This window comes from Triticum urartu, chromosome 3 (assembly GCF_003073215.2).
Source record: "Triticum urartu cultivar G1812 chromosome 3, Tu2.1, whole genome shotgun sequence".
NCBI classification, from domain to species: Eukaryota; Viridiplantae; Streptophyta; class Magnoliopsida; order Poales; family Poaceae; genus Triticum; species Triticum urartu.
This window is the reverse complement of record NC_053024.1, coordinates 96,294,554-96,307,108: the sequence shown is the minus strand read 5'-3', so window position 1 is coordinate 96,307,108 and position 12,555 is coordinate 96,294,554.

Here is a 12,555-nt window from a genome sequence, read left to right as displayed (position 1 = left end):
ACTATTTTCCTCCATCTTACAGCTGAAGAACTTGCCGGAGACTTCATATCTCTCGACCCGGGCATGATCTTGGAAAACCATTTTCAGCTCTTCGAACATCTCATATGCTCCGTGTCGCTTAAAACGCTTTTGGAGCCCCGGTTCTAAGCTGTAAAGCATGCTGCACTGAACGAGGGAGTAATCATCAGCACGTGTCTGCCAAGCGTTCATAACGTCTTGGTTCTGTGGGACGGGTGCGTCACCTAGCGGTGCTTCTAGGACATAATCTTTCTTGGCAGCTATGAGGATGATCCTCAGGTTCCGGACCCAGTCCGTATAGTTGCTGCCATCGTCTTTCAGCTTGGTTTTCTCTAGGAACGCGTTGAAGTTGAGGACAACGTTGGCCATTTGATCTACAAGACATATTGTAAAGATTTCAGACTAAGTTCATGATAATTAAGTTCATCTAATCAAATTATTCAATGAACTCCCACTTAGATAAACATCCCTCCAGTCATCTAAGTATAACATGATCCGAGTTGACTAGGCCGTGTCCGATCATCACGTGAGACGGACTAGTCAACATTGGTGAACATCTTCATGTTGATCGTATCTTCTATACGACTCATGCTCGACCTTTCGGTCTTCTGTGTTCCGAGGCCATGTCTGTACATGCTAGGCTCGTCAAGTCAACCTAAGTGTATTGCGTGTGTAAATCTGTCTTCCACCCGTTGTATCTGAATGTTGGAATCTATCACACCCGATCATCACGTGGTGCTTCGAAACAACGAACTGTCGCAACGGCGCATAGTTAGGGGGAACACTTTCTTGAAATTATTATGAGGGATCATCTTATTTACTACCGTCGTTCTAAGTAAACAAGATGCAAAAACATGATAAACTTCACATGCAATCAAATAATAGTGACATGATATGGCCAATATCATATAGCTCCTTTGATCTCCATCTTGGGGCTCCATGATCATCTTGTCACCGGCATGACACCATGATCTCCATCATCGTGATCTCCATCATCGTGTCTCCATGAAGTTGCTCGCCAACTATTACTTCTACTACTATGGCTAACACGTTTAGCAATAAAGTAAAGTAATTTACATGGCGTTTCTCAATGACACGCATGTCATACAAAAAATAAAGACAACTCCTATGGCTCCTGGCGGTTGTCATACTCATCGACATGCAAGTCATGATTCCTATTACAAGAACATGATCAATCTCATACATCACATATATCATTCATCATTCATCACAACCTTTGGCCATATCACATCACAAAACACTTGCTACAAAAACAAGTTAGACGTCCTCTAATTGTTGTTGCAAGTTTTTACGTGGCTGCTATAGGTTTCTAGCAAGAACGTTTCTTACCTACGCCAAAACCACAACGTGAATTGCCAATTTCTATTTACCCTTCATAAGGACCCTGTTCATCGAATCCGATCCGACTAAAGTGGGAGAGACAGACACCCGCCAGCCACCTTATGCAACTAGTGCATGTCAGTCGGTGGAACCGGTCTCACGTAAGCGTACGTGTAAGGTTGGTCTGGGCCGCTTCATCCCACGATGCCGCCGAATCAAGATAAGACTAGTAACGACAAGCAAATTGACAATATCGACGCCCACAACTACTTTGTGTTTTACTAGTGCATAGTAACTACGCATAGACCTAGCTCATGATGCCACTATTGAGGAACGTTGCAAAAAACAAAAAAAATTCCTATGTTTCACCAAGATCAATCTATGGAGTCAACTAGCAATGAGAGGAGAGTGCATCTACATACCCTTGTAGATCGCGAGCGGAAGCGTTCAAGAGAACGGGGATGATGGAGTCGTACTCGCCGTGATCCAAATCACCAAGTGCCGACCGGACGGCACCTCCGTGTTCAACACACGTATGGAGCGGATGGCGTCTCCTCCTTCTTGATCCAGCAAGGGGGAAGGAGAGGTTGATGAAGATCCAGCAGCACGACGGCGTGGTGGTGGCTGCAGCAGTGATCGTAGCAGGGCTTCGCCGAGCTTCTGCGAGAGGGAGAGGTGTAGCAGGGGAGAGGGAGGCGCCAAGACTTGAGGTGTAGCTGCTCTCCCTCCCCCCCTTTATATAGGCCCCCTAGGGGTGTGTGCCGGCCCTAGGAGATGGGATCTCCTAGGGGGGCGGCGGCCAAGGGGTGGAGTACCCCCCAAGGCAAGTGGAGGCGCCCCCTCCCCTAGGGTTCCCAACCCTAGGCGCATGGGCGGCCCAAGGGGGGGCGCACCAGCCCACTATGGGCTGGTTCCCCTCCCCACTTCAGCCCATGGGGCCCTTCGGGATGGGTGGCCCCTCCCGGTGGACCCCCGGGACCCATCCGGTGGTCCCGGTACAATACCGGTGACCCCGAAACTTTCCCGATGGCCTAAACTACACTTCCTATATATAATTCTTCACCTCCGGACCATTCCGGAACACCTCGTGACGTCCAGGATCTCATCCGGGACTCCAAACAACTTTCGGATTACTACATACTCATATCTATACAACCCTAGCGTCACCGAACCTTAAGTGTGTAGACCCTACGGGTTCGGGAGACAAGCAGACATGACCGAGACGACTCTCTGGTCAATAACCAACAGCGGGATCTGGATACCCATGTTGGCTCCCACATGCTCCTCGATGATCTCATCGGATGAACCACGATGTCGAGGACCTAATCAATCCCGTACTCAATTCCCTATGTTAATCGGTACGTTACTTGCCCGAGACTCGATCATCGGTATTCCAATACCTTGTTCAGTCTCGTTACCGGCAAGTCACTTTACTCGTACCGTAATGCATGATCCCGTGATCAACCACTTGATCACATTGAGCTCATTATGATGATGCATTACCGAGTGGGCCCAGAGATACCTCTCCGTCATACGGAGTGACAAATCCCAGTCTCGATTCGTGCCAACCCAATAGACACTTTCGGAGATACCTGTAATGTACCTTTATAGTTACCCAGTTACGTTGTGACGTTTGGCACACCCAAGGCACTCCTACGGTATCCGGGAGTTGCACAATCTCATGGTCTAAGGAAATGATACTTGACATCTAGAAAAGCTACAGCAACGAACTACACGATCTTTGTGCTATGCTTATGTTTGGGTCTTGTCCATCACATCATTCTCCTAATGATGTGATCCCGTTATCAATGACATCCCCATGTCCATAGCCAGGAAACCATGACTATCTGTTGATCAACGAGCTAGTCAACTAGAGGCTCACTAGGGACACATTGTGGTCTATGTATTCACACATGTATTACGATTTCTGGATAATACAATTATAGCATGAATAATAGACAATTATCATGAACAAGGAAATATAATAATCATTTTATTATTGCCTCTAGGGCATATTTCCAACAAGGACAGCACCAATAATAAAACATGCAACTCAAACCAATCACGATCATCAAATAACCCATAGGACAAAACGGAACTATTCAAACATCATAGGATAGCCATACATCATTGGGAAATAATATATAGCGTTGATCATCATGTTTAAGTAGAGATTACAGCAGGTAAGAGAGAGGTTACACCGTTCCATAGAGGGGGGAAGAGTTCGTGATGATGGCGGTGAAGTTGTTGGTGAAGATTGCAGTGATGATGATGGCCCCCGGTGGCACTCCGGTGCCACCGGAAGCGAGGGGGAGAGAGCCCCCCTCCTTCTTCTTCCTTGACCTCCTCCCTAGATGGGAGAAGGGTTTCCCCTCTAGTCCTTGGTCTCCATGGCATGGGAGGGGCGAGAGCCCCTTCGAGATTGGATCTGTCTCTCTGTCTCTCTCTGTTTCTGCGTTCTGGTATTCTACCCTTTCACCGTTTCGTATATATATATGGAGATCCATAACTCCGATTGGACTGAAATCTTCGCCGTGATTTTTTCCTAAACATTAGCTTTCTTGCGGCCGAAGAAGGGCATTAACCGCCTTATGGGGGGCCCACGAGGGTCAGGGGCGTGCCCCCTGCCTCGTGCCTCCCTTGGGCACCGTCTCGCATGGAGTTTTCTTCCCATATTCTCCGAATATTCCAAAAATAATCCCCGTCCGTTTTTATCCCGTTTGGACTCCGTTTGATATGGATTTTCTGCTAAACAGAAACATGCAACAAACAGGAACTGGCACTGTGCACTAGATCAATATGTTAGTCCCAAAAATAATATAAATAGTTGCCAAAAGTATATGAAAGTTGTAGAATATTGGCATGGAACAATAAAAAATTATAGATACGACGAAGACGTATCAGTCGTCATCCTTCTCGCCCAACCGATGCGGCGAGGGCCCCATCCTTTCTCGCGTTACGGGATCTCCGGCTGGAGATTCATGGCGGCCCTGGACAACATGTTTCTTTCTGGGAGGTGTCACTTTTGAAGAATTTGGACTTATGGTGTTGCCTAGGTGGTGGTGCGTGCTGCAGCTACAAAGAATTGAACACTGTGGCGGGATCTTTTTTTTAATTTTTCTTTTTCTTTTTTCCTTTTTGTCTTTTGGATGTGTGCATGTGTAATGTCTTTACGACATTGCATTGTTGCAGAGGTCAGGTGTAATTGATATCTCCGTTGTATTAATATATTCCTTTTATCTAAAATACACACGATGACATAGCGCCTAAGAGCATCTACAGGCGGGTACCCCAAACATTACAAAAAGATACATTTCCGTGATGATACGTGTTTGTCACAGTAGGTCATGTTTTCTGTCATGCATGTACATCCATGACGATTTTGTGACAGAATCAAGATAGTCATACCTGTGCTGTCGTAGAAGTGTTGCATGACATTACCAAAATCATCATCACAAAAGTGTCCACTTTCATGACAATAAATCGTGCATCATAAAAGTGCTTTCGTCGAGGGTGACCCACACGTGGCTGATAGAGTGCTTTGGATCGGGTCGGTTAGATCAGTCCGGTGAACCTACCTTCTACTTGTCCAGATGAGCTCGATCCAGCACCGGCCATGGTGAAGTAGGGGCTGATGATAGCAAAGAGATGGCGGCGGTGTTGTGCTTCCCGTGAGCACCGCGCTATATTAACAGAGGTGGGAGCTGGGGCCTGGAGATTCATGGCGGCCCTGGACAACATGTTTCTTTCTCAGAGGTGTCACTTTTGAAGAATTTGGACTTATGGTGTGTTGCCTAGGTGGTGGTGCGTGTTGCAGCTACAAAGAACTGATCACTGTGGCGTATCTTTCTTTCTTTCTTATTTTTCTTTTTTCTTCTTCTTTTTGTCTTTTGGATGTGTGAATGTGTAATGTCTTTACGACAATGCATTGTTGCAGAGCTTGGGTGTAATTGATATCCCCCTTGTATTAATATATTCCTTTTGTCTAAAATACACATGATGGCATAGTGCCTAAGAGCATCTACAGGCGGGTGCCCCAAACACTAAAAAAATATATTTTCCGTGATGATACGTGTTTTTTATAGTAGGTCATGTTTTTCTGTCATACATGTACATCCATGACGATTTTGTGACAGAATCAAGATAGTCATACATGTGCTGTCGTAGAAGTGTTTCATGACATTACCAAAATTATCATCATGGAAGTGTCCACTTCCATGATGATAAATCGTGCGTCATAGAAGTGCTTTCGTCAAGGGTGACCGGCACGTGGCTGACAGAGTGCTTTGGATCGGGTCGGTTAGATCATTCCGGTGAACCTACCTTCTGCTTGTCCAGATGAGCTCAATCCAGTGCCGGCCATGGTGAAGTAGGGGCCGGTGATGGCAGAGAGATGGCGGCGGTGGTCTGCTTCCCGTGAGCATCGCGCTAACCCTAGATCGGTAGGGATTGTATGTGGGGATTGTGGCAGCGATTAACCTCATATTACGTGCCCCAGCCCCCACCTCTATTAATATAGCGCGGGTCACAGGGGCCCATCAACCATGGTCTGATTGGGCGCCCCCGACCAGGGCGCAATGCAAGGGCCCGTTTGACCCATTGGGCTCGAACGGGAGAGAAATCAACCTAACAGTGGCATCCACTGTAACGGGCCGCACCCCAAATCACGTCCGCGGTGGACTTGATTAAAAAATCGCAAAAACTAAAGGAAAATGCCGAAAAAATTAAAATAGACGCAAACATAAAAACATAAGAACATATGTTTTATGTTTTTATGTTAATTAAATCTATGTGAATTGTGGAACCGGACCGTTATGGGGCCGTGAGATGTTTAATTATGTTTTTATGTTTTCATGTTTGCGTTTATTTTTGTTGTCGGCATTTTTCAGTTTTTGTGATTTTTTTAATCACGTCCACTCCGGACATGATTTGGGATGCGGCCGCGCATTGGGCGCACCGGCACGGCAACGGCCCCAAGCGAACATGGCGATCCTATTACCATTCCAAACGAACGAAAGCAGACCAAAATAAAAGCGGAACTGCTTCGCAGACGACAAATCTGTGCACGACCACTTCACGATACGCATCTAGCGGCCTGCTGCCTTCTGTTGCCATGGAGTGGACGGAGCTGATTGCCTTGTCGTGCACACATCGTCTGCACACTATCGTGTGTATAACACTGCTCAAATGAACACCCATTTAGGATGAGGTAATAGCACCCCAAGTCCACAAACTTGCACAGAATGTGGTGTTTTAGTCCAAAACTTGCAAAATGTTACTGAGGACTCCACAAACTTGACACCTTATGTGATGTTTTGGTCCACAGCCACTCACAGCGTGACATGTGGCAGTCCAGGGGGTGGACCGGTCAGCTGTGGCAATTTTGCACAAAGGCCCCTGGCATTCACTTGATTCAACCCGCACTACACCCCACCTGAATTAAATGCAACAGGAGTTCACAGATCCGTTCGATCTCTCCCGCTGTCCTGTCGGGGGAGACAGTGTGTGTGGCAATTTCTTGATGACAGTTGTCATGGCGCCGTCGTCGCCGGAGTTCACCGGCGGGATTGATCCACCTCTTTCCGCTCATCTCATCTGGCCGTTCGGCGTCATCCCACCGGACTATGGTGAGCTCCTGTCCCCTCTTCCGCCTCTTCCTTGTTCCGCCCGTGCTCTGTTTCCTCGTCGCCGGTTTGTCGTCGCCGTCCACATCAGCCTCGCCGCGTCTGTGTGTCTCACGGTGGTGTGCTTGTTGGATGTTGTTTGTTTTTTCTTACGGCAGTAAAGCTAGGGTTTTTGCGTAGTGGGTTTTGGCCGAGTAGATTAGGTTAGGTTTTAACCTCGCAAAGTCTTGGGTTTGGCCTGACAAGTGGTTCCTTCTTTCTCGTTCACATGTTAGCTTGTTAGATGCGAGTTGTTCGGTCCTCCATTCATGTGCACCGGAAGCAAATCTGGCAATAGTGGATTGTGTTCATTGCCACCAAATTTAGTTGTCCAATGCTAATGCTTACTTGTGCAATGGTGTTAGTGATGCCACCAGTTGGTTGTGTTCAATGGCAGCAACTTCAGTTAGCCCAATTCTTGCTTTTTGGACATTTGACTGAATTTTTTCAGTTAACTGTAGTTATCTGAATTTTTTAGTTAACTGTAGTTATCTAAATTTTGTCAGTGCACTATAGTTATTCACAACGTTTTCAGCGCACTGTAGTTAACTGAACATCTTATTTAACTAAACTTCTGAGCTAACTGAATTTTACTGTTAATTTTATGCATCACTGTGCAATGCTTACAAATTACACATCTTTGATGCAGTGTGTGATTCAGCAAATGGACAAAGGGTGGACACTTCTTTCTTTACACTTGAACTTGAGCATGGTGGACTTTTCTGTGGCCCAATCAGTAATTTGGAGTACTGGAACCCTTCAGTGGAAGTTCTTGATTATGTTGATGCTACCACATTCTCATATTCTTTCCTTGAAGACCACCTAACTTGGTTGGGATATCCAGTGGATGAGCACATACTTTACTGGTGCTTGCCTGACAAATCAATTGCAGATGGTTTGGTAAGAATTAAATCTGATGATGATGTGCAACACATCATCAGAGCTAGTGTCAATCATAAAGTGCTTTCTATTATGGTTGACCATGCAGATTTCATCAGCAATTTCAGGGCTGAATCCATATGCACATTGCCATCAATTCAGTGCCCTGTTGCAATGCACACTGCAAGTGAATCATCTTTCCACCAGAGTGTAATTTCTGTCAATGAATGTAACACCCCGGATGTAACTTTCCCAATTTGTACTCCAACTCTTGCCGTTTTCGGCGTTAAGTTATATTTATTTCTCGGGTTCGGGTCTTTGTCTCCGTGTGTTGTTTTTGTTTTCATGCATCTCATATAATGTCATCATGTGCATTGCATTTGCATACGTGTTCATCTCATGCATTCGAGCATTTTCCCCGTTGTCCGTTTTGCATTCCGGCGCTTCGTTCTCCTCCGGTGGTCATTTCTAGCTTTCTTTCGTGTGTGGGGATTAAACATTTCCGGATTGGACCGAGACTTGCCAAGCGGCCTTGGTTTACTACCGTTAGACCTCCTGTCAAGTTTCGTATCATTTTGAACTGACTTCGTTTGATACTCCAACGGTTAACCGAGGGACCGAAAAGGCCTCGTGTGTGTTGCAGCCCAACACCCCTCCAATTTGGCCCAAAACCCACCAAACTCTGCTCCATGTCCTAGAGCGTTCGATCACGATCGCGTGGCCGAAAACCGCACCTCATTTGGACTCTCCTAACTCCCACTATGCCTATATATACACCCCCCCTTCAATCTCGGATTCTCCCCGTCCAACCCTAGCTAAAAAAAAGGATCCCCGCGCCGGCCGGACACGTCCGATCCGACCGAACGCATCGCCGCAGCCAACCCGCCGTTGCCACGTGGCCTCCACCACCTACCGCGCCACCGGCCCGGGAGGCCCACGCCCGGCCCCCGAGTCCGCCACCGCGGGCCGCCGCCTCGCGCTCGTCTCCGCCGCCAGCGCCCGCCTCTCCGCCCTCTTCCTCGCGCCCGGTGGCCCGTCGAGCCACCGCGCCGCCTCGCCAACTCCGGCCGTCACCGGCCTCGTTCTACACCGGCGGCCGCCGCCGCCCGCCGCCTCGGGCCACCGCTCCGCCCCGAGCCGGCCGGCCGCCGCCCCGCCCCGAGCCGGCCGGCCGCCGCCCCGGCCTCTCCTCCACTCTGGCGAGCTCCCCACGCCCGGCCTCCTCCTCTCCAAGTCCGGCAGTTACAGTAACGGCGGTGAACCTCGGGAACCGCGCCAGATCCATATCTGGAAAAAAATCACCTCGGTTGACTTTTCTTCCCCGAACCCTAATTTTTGTGCATACTTTGACCTGCCATAACTTTGCATCCGTAGCTCCGATTTGGGCATATAGTATATTAAAATGTTCGTCTCGACGAGTACATCATTTTATTCCATTGCATCATTTTCATTTGAGCTCATCTTGATTCTTGAAATGCTGTTAGAAGAGGGCTTCGTGAGATAATTGTCAGATCTGCTAGTTCATCTTAGACTTTTGTCATTTTTGCCATGATTGTTGTGTGCATGATATGCCTGTGAGTCCTTCATATGTTTTGTTAAGGATTTTGTCTTCTTTCCAGAGGTGCAACCCATGAATTTTTGGGATGTGTGTGGTGACTTGTGCAAGCTTGCAAAGTGAGGCACCCGGTAAATCTGTTTTCAGGGACTTAGTAGTTTTCACTAAGTCTGGGATTATTTAGTTCATGATGTCATATGTTCAGCTTGTTTCCTAGTGATCCGTGCCTCTTTTGAGGATGATCAGTAAAGGAGTTTTGTTAATCACGTTATGCTCTATCCATCCATGTCTTTTTTTGCAATTATGGAGCAACCTAGCTTGAGTCAATCGAGCTCTACTTTTGCTTCGTTGTGAATCTGGGCAGATCGTCAACTCGTTTGCGATTTTGCCGATGTTATTGTAGTTGATCCGTGCATGCTATGCCATTGTTCTTGCCATGTCTAGCTAGAATTTTGTGCCTTCTTAATGGATGTATGCTTGCCTTTCCATGACTTGCACCGTAGTGAGTGCATCGAGCTCGTTTACATGCCTTCGTGAGTTATATTTCAGCATGTCTCAGTTTTCACTAAGTCTGAAAACTGATTGTGTTTTAGCTATGTTCGTGGGCTTGTTAGTATATTTTGTGAACCCTTTTGGCCTCAGGTCACTTTGGGTCTTTTGTTAAGCTTGTTGAGTAGCTCCATGCCATGTTCTTATTTATCATAATCAGGTCATGTATCATATTGTTTTGCTACTCCGAAGAGGGCTTCACGATCTGAAATTTCAGACAAGTGTTAATTTCACCAAGTCTGGAATCTGTTTTGCATTTGCGTTTTTGCCATGCTTGTTTGAACCTCATAATGGATGAATTGGCCGTGCCTCAGTGCTAGTCTTTTGTTAAGAATCTTGTGTACATCCCTTCCATATATTTTGTTGTCATGTTTGGGGGCTGTAGCATGTTCATTTCATTGCATTTAGATGCCTACTTGCTGTAAATCGCAGACCGGTGTCATTCTTAAAACGCTTGCCATTTCCAAACCGTAACTCCGATTCCGGCGTTCTTTATATCGTTTTCAAGCGATTTCATCTCATATTTCCAGTGGCACCCTTGGAATTCCAATTTGAGGCCAGGTTCATGCATTTCCTGTCATATCTTGCATTTTGCATCCCGCATCGCATCCCGCATAGCATATCATCTTTGCATCGTGTTGTTTGAGTTTGCACGTGGTTGATTGTATCCTTGTTGCTTGTTTGTCTTGTTTGGATAGAGCCGGGAGACGAGTTCGCTAACGAGGAGCCCGTTGAGTTTGCTTTCGAGGATCCAGTCAACTCTGACAACTGTGCAGGCAAGATGATCATACCCTCGAAATCACTACTATCTTTGCTATGCTAGTTTGCTCGCTCTTTAGCTATGCCAATGCTACGATGCCTACCATTTGCTTGTCAGCCTCCCAATTGCCATGTCAAACCTCTAACCCACCTTGTCCTAGCAAACCGTTGATTGGCCATGTTACCGCTTTGCTCAGCCCCTCTTATAGCGTCGCTAGTTGCAGGTGAAGATTGGAGGCCGTTCCTTGTTGGAACATTTATTTACTTGTTGGGATATCATTATATTGTTATGTTATCTTAATGCATCTATATACTTGGTAAAGGATGGAAGGCTCGGCCTCTCGCCTAGTGTTTTGTTCCACTCTTGCCGCCCTAGTTTCCGTCATATCGGTGTTATGTTCCCGGATTTTGTGTTCCTTACGCGGTTGGGTTATAATGAGAACCCCTTGATATTTCGCCTTGATTAATGCTTTTCCAGCAATGCCCAACCTTGGTTTTACCATTCACCACCTAGCCTCTTTTTCCCTTGAGTTACCGGAGCCCAGGGGGCATCTTATTTTAAACCCCCCCCCCCCGGGCTAGTGCTCCTCTGAGTGTTGGTCCGACCGAGTAGACTGCGGGGCCACCTCAGGGCAACTTGAGGGTTGGTTTTACTCGTAGGATGTCTCATCTGAGTGTGCCCTGAGAAAGAGATATGTGCAGCTCCTATCGGGATTTGTCGGCACATTCCGGCGGTGTTGCTGGTCTTGTTTTAACCTGTCGAAGTGTCTTGAGTTACCGAGATACCGAGTCTGATCGGAACGTCTTGGGAGGAGGTCTATTCCTTCGTTGACCGTGAGAGCTTGTCATGGGCTAAGTTGGGACTCCCCTGCAGGGATTGAACTTTCGAAAGCCGTGCCCGCGGTTATGGGCAGATGGGAATTTGTTAATGTCCGGTTGTAGATAACTTGAACTAAACTTAATTAAAATGAATCAACTGAGTGTGTTACCGTGATGGCCTCTTCTCGGCGGAGTCCGGGAAGTGGACACGGTGTTGGAGTAATGTTTGCGCAGGTTGTTCCTCTAGTTTCTCGCTCGTGCTTTGCCTCCTCTTCTCGCTCTCTTTTGCGAATAAAAATAGCCACCATATATGCTAGTCGCTTGCTGCAGCTCCACATATATTTGCCTTACCCTTCCTATAAGCTTAAATAGTCTTGATCGCGAGGGTGTGAGATTGCTGAGTCCCTGTGGCTCACAGACACTATAACTCCAGATGCAGGTCCAGGTGATTCCGCTCCAGGTGACGAGTACGAGCTCAAGTGGGAGTTCGACGAAGACTCTCAGCGTTACTACGTGTCTTTTCATGATGATCAGTAGTGGTGCCCAGATGGGGGTGATTGGGACCGTTGTCGCATGTTAGGTTTTTCTTCTATTTTGGCGCCGTAGTCGGGCCATGAGTGTTTTGGATGATGTAATGTTATTTATGTACTTTGATGTGACGTGGCGAGTGTAAGCCAACTATGTTCTTCCCTTTATTATTCATATTACATGGGATGTTGTGAAGATTGCCTAACTTGCGACATATGCCTTCAATGCGATTATGTCTCTAAGTCGTGTCTCGACACGTGGGAGCTATAGTCGCATCGAGGGTGTTACAATGAAGATGAGCCATTTTTAGAGTTTCCTGCAACTGGAACAGAACCTGAAAGCTTGGTTATACAAGGTGTAGATCACAATTTGCTTACTGAAGATGGAGCAACAGTAATTGAAGATATAGTTGTTTCTGACTCAGATTTCAGTGACAGTGATTAT